Below are 5474 nucleotides of genomic sequence, written 5' to 3'. Positions count from 1 at the left end.
TTGCACAAACAAACCAATTCCTAAGGGGTAGTTCCCCCCCCCCCCACAAAGTTAGGCAAGATACTTACCTCAACTAAGCCAACTCAACTCTCGAAAATAGTTTTTTCCCTAAAAATCCGTCTCCACACGGCTCAAATCTAACCAAAATTGACTTAATATCATCAATCAATGCAAGGGAAAACAATCACAATAGATAAAGCTATCATCTTTATACTTTCCCATAAAATTAACAAAAGTCAACCCGGGGCCCGTCCGATCAAAACCCGGATCCAATGGTAGATTTCGACTACCCAGAACCCCACGAGTCCATATATGTGATTAGTTTCAAAATCCGAATCCAAATCGACTCTCCAAACTCAAATTCTTATTTTTCAAAAACTTGACAAAGTTTTAGAAATTTTCACTTTGATTCACATAATTTTGATGTTAAATCTAAGATATATTGATGAAATATAGTTAGAAATTGATTAGAATCACTTACCCAATATTTGTAGATGAAAATTCCCTCTCCAAATCGCTTCCTACAGAGTTTAGGGTTCTAAAATATGAGAAATGAGGTGAAATCCCGACTTCCCAACCCTTATGACCAGCTGCGAATCAGGGTCACATTTGCGAACCCTTACAGTCTCAACAAAAGTCGCAATTGCGACAAAGGCTTCGCAATTGCGAAGATGGCCACTATTGCTAATGCGATTAAATGATCGCAATTGCAAACCAACCCTTTGGCATGCTGACTTCGCAAATACGAAGGGGAAATCGCATTTGCTGTATCTAACCATCCCCTGTCACCTTCGCAATTGCGAGGTTGGTGCTTGCAGTTGCGATAACTGGGCACCATCACACCATCAATTCCATTTTCAGCTCAAACCATTCTAAATCATGTCTGAAACTCATCTGAGCCCTTGGGGCTCCAAACCAAACATCTACGCAAGTCTAAAAATATCATACGAACTAGCTCGCATGATCAAAATACAAAAATAACATCTAGAACTACGAATTAGACACCAAAGCGCATGAATTTCAAAGTAAATTTCAAGAACTTCTAGAATTGCAACTAAGCATCTGAATCCTATCAATTATACTCCAAATGATACCAATTTTTGCAGACAAGTTCTAAATAGCATAACAGACCTATTTCAAGTTCCAAAATCAAATTCTAAATCCAATAGCTAAAAGTCAACCTATAGTCAAACTTTTCAACTTCAAATTGCCAAATTTTGGCAAAACAACACAAATCAACCTACAGACTTTCGAATTCGATTCCAGGCATATGCCAAAGTCCAAAATCACGATACAAAGTTATCAGAGCCATCAAAACAACGTTCTGGGGTCGCTTTCACAAAAGTCAACCATTGGTCAACATAAATAGTTTGGGCTTCTAAGCCAAGAATCAAAGGGTCCAAATCAACCCGAAAATCTTCCCGAAATGAAACTATCACTCATGTATGTCATAAAATCATAAACACACTTGTGTGAAGCATAAAAATGGGAAATGAGGTGCAATTATGCAAAACGACCGATCGGGTCGTTACACTTATATCGTCATCAATCTTACGACATTTGTGGGCAAAAAATCTCTACTCGATAACTTGAGTTGTCTTACTTGTCAAGTTTCATCCAACTAAAAGTTTTGTCATCGGAATGATGCTTCTGGTCAGCTTTGCTTGCTCCAACACTCTCTATTGGATGACGTTGGCTGAGCTTCCTGGGTCAACCAAAACACGTTTTATTTCAATATCTAAAACATTGAGAGAGATTACCAAAGCATCATTGTGGGGAAAAATGAGTCTGTCGGCGTCTTCTTCCATGAAGGTGATGTCATCCTCTGCAACTTCCTGAAGTCTCTTGTTGTGAGTTACTAATATCTTCGTTTTCTTTGCCGCTGAAAAGGTTACACCGTTAACTTCATTTCCCCCAAAAATCATATTGATAGTCAGCCGATGGGAGACTTCTGTTACCTTCGAAGGCTCTGTGTTGCCCTGATTTTAGCAGTAGTTGCTCTTGGACCGGTCACTTAAAGACTCCCTAAGATGGCCATTCTTCAACAATGTTGCCACATCCTCTAGAAGATATCGGAAGGCCCCAGTTTTATGGCCTTGAGTCCCATGATATTCACACCACAAAGTGGGATCCCTCTAGCTGGGATCAGATCGGATTGGCTTCGGGAACTATGCTTCTTTGATATTTTTCATTGCCAATACTAACTCTGCTAAGTTGATGTTAAAGTTGTAATCTGATAACCTGGGATATGTAGAATCTCGGGCCCTGAGCACCTCCTTCTCCTGTAACGACCTACTATTTCAGCCACAATTGATTCTTCTATCGGGAGTAAACTTATCCGATTATCAAAACCCTTTGCTGCTACATCCTTTAGTTCTTTCGTACGGTAAAAAATGACTTCTAGATGACCGTCGATCTGCATCAAAGTCACTTTTAAACTTGTCCTGGTTTTTGTCTCGATCCCATCCCTTAGTTGATACTGGGAACCCGAGATGATCGTCTTCTATCCTTATTTTTGACTCGTAACGGTTATGGACATCCGCCTATATGGTTGCTTAAAACTCGAGCAGGCTTTCCTTTAGCTTTTGGGAGGTAGCAGAGCTCTGTGGATTCAGACCCTTTGTGAATGCTTCCACTGCCCACTCATCTGGTACCGCCGGTAACAACATCCTCTTTTTCTAGAACCAGATCATGAACTCTCGCAGTAGTTCAGACTCGCCCTGCGCAATCCTGAATATGTCCGCCTTTTTAGTTTGAACCTTCCTTGCCCCGGCATGGGCCTTAATGAACGAGTCTGCAAGCATCTCAAAAGAGTCAATTGAATGCTCGGGTAAAAGAGAATACCATGCCAGGCCCCCCTTTGTGAGGGTTTCACCAAACTTCTTCAGCAAAACTGACTCGATCTTATGTTGAGCCAAATCGTTTCCTTTCACAGTCGTGGTATAGGTTATGATGTGCTCTTGCGGATCTGAAGTCCCATCATATTTTGGTATGTCCGACATCTTGAACCTTTTTGGAATTAACTTTGGTGTTGCGCTCGGCTTGAATGAAAATTGCGTGTATTTTTTCGAATCTGGGCCTTTTAGTACTGGCAGTGCTCTCGGAATTTGATCTATCTGAGCGTGAAACTCCTTCGCGTACTTATCCACTCGTTCATTTATTTCCCTCATAAACCTCATGAGCTCGGTTTTGAAAGGATCATTCCCGTTGTTATTCCCAGATCCGCTATCGGTCCCTCCGACTTCGTCAAAACTAACTTTACCCCTTGGGGTGTTGTTATCGACCATCTAAGTCGTTTGGTTTGCAGGAACAATGGAGGAATTGGGCCCTTTCCGTTCGCGTTATTGGAGGCGGCTGGCAATGCTTGTTTTAACTCGGTCATCACCCGATCCTGCCTTGAAAGGTGTTTCATGATCGCTTTTTGGTGTTCACTAAAACTTTTAACTGTTTCCATGACATGTTCCTCCTCTACATCATCGAGAGTCGGCTCGACCACATGCCGAGGATAATGGCCATCTTGAACCGGCGTCATCTCATCCCCTTAGTTGCGAGTCTCATTGATTGAGTCGTCATGTTGGGATAACTATTCGTGCTCGTCCACGTTGTGTGAGATGTTGACATCATCAGATGCCATATCTTCTTTTTTTACTAAGGAAAGAATCAAAACAAGTTAGTAATAAACGTGGATCAAAGCAATTACGCAACTGTCTAAGCCCCATGGTGCCAAACTGTTTACTCGTAAAACGGTACAGTTGAATTTGTTACGTAGTTAGTAGGCAAGTGAATTGATTTGATCCAAAAATGATAAAGAGATAATATTAATATTTAAGATTGGTAATTGAAATTTGAAGAAGATGACAAGCCTGGCTCCGAATGCAGTGTCTCCGAGAGCAAAAATGAAAATGACGATGAAGAGCAAATAAAATTGTTAAATTTAGAGTAAGAGTAGGAAAACCTTGCTTTTCTATGCAGAAAGTTTTCATATCCCTACAATAGCTGTTGACCCTGCTATTTATAACTTTACCTAGGGAAAAAGATCATAGGATCAAACTTCTCTTAAATGATAATAAAAGAGGTTATTGATGAACATGTAATGGCAGGCCATGAATGCAAATATTCTCTACAACGGTCGCTCATTTAATGTTAGTGAATATTCCCTCATTGAATGCTATCCGATGGCAAACCCTTGATCTTCTCCTGTGCACTACGCTCTCTTTGGGATTTACCCGATGTTGATTACATTCGTTGTATCTAGTATTGGTTGTTACTTGACTTGCCTTTTGCCTATCTTCGGGTCCACGTATCATGTTACCATTCGACCATCTTGCATAAACTAATTTTACCCTATACAGTGAGTTGTTGGGGCATGTGGACTCACGGTCCTACTGGGGTATTAGTTAGGGCATGTCACACACGTTCCTGTACAACGTATGGACTTATGTTCCTAATGTGTGTGGATATGAATCCGTCCCTCTAGAGTTACTTGATTACCCATGCTACCCAGGGCAGTGTGGGAGCATGTTTGATTATGATATCGATTGATGAATTTGAGTATAAAAGTGAAAGCTTTATTGGTTTAAATGACCCTTTGCTGAACTTTATGCATTTTTATATGCTTTACTTGTGCATATCGTCTATGTATGATGATTAATGCATTCTCTCTATGCATTGGACTTATTAATCGAGATAGGGTATTTCATATCACATGCTCTATCTGTTTATCTTTTTGTGTTGTTTCTATGCTTTATCTATATTAATGTTATGCATATGAATTGCACATGTGATTTAAGTGATATCTTTTTTACTTTTATATATTTTGTGCAAGTTCTACATCTTTTAGTAGTGGGACCCAAGACGCCATATAAGAGCTTTTGCTTGGAGACTCAAGTTAGAGTCGCTTGATGGTCTGCAATATCTTGAAGTCTCATTCCACTATCTATTTATTAAGTACTATTTTTCTCTCATCTAGAAAGTATACATAATTATATTTTAATTTAGTTGAAGTAGCTCGTGACCTCGTGACACTAATTTCTAGGGGTATTTTGATTATTTTGGATCAACTTATTTTTCTGTTAGACTTATTTATGGCTTTAAAATAATCAAATTTGTGGTTTATGCCCAACAGGCCGGGTTAGGGCACTTTGATGAGATTTTAGGTTCTGACATGAAGTGAAAAATTACATTTCAGCCAAAAGGTCTGAAGTGCAACCAACGTTTTCACGCACTTAAGACCAAATAGTCCTGAAGTGCGAATAGTCAGAAACAGAAATTTATTCTTCGAATTTTAACAAAACAATATACGATTTAATACCTAAATCTACTCCAAATGGCCTCAAATTTGAAACATAACCTCCAAATATCATCAGGAACAAACCCAATCATCAAATTGTCAAAACAACAATAAATCTAGCGAACCATTTTGTAATTAAGAAAAAGAAGAAACACTAAGCAATAGTAAAAAATAAAGCGACACA

This window comes from Nicotiana tabacum, chromosome 19, assembly GCF_000715075.1.
Source record: "Nicotiana tabacum cultivar K326 chromosome 19, ASM71507v2, whole genome shotgun sequence".
In the NCBI taxonomy this organism is placed as follows: Eukaryota; Viridiplantae; Streptophyta; class Magnoliopsida; order Solanales; family Solanaceae; genus Nicotiana; species Nicotiana tabacum.
The sequence above is the reverse complement of the archived record's forward strand: the minus strand, read 5'-3'. Positions refer to the sequence as shown.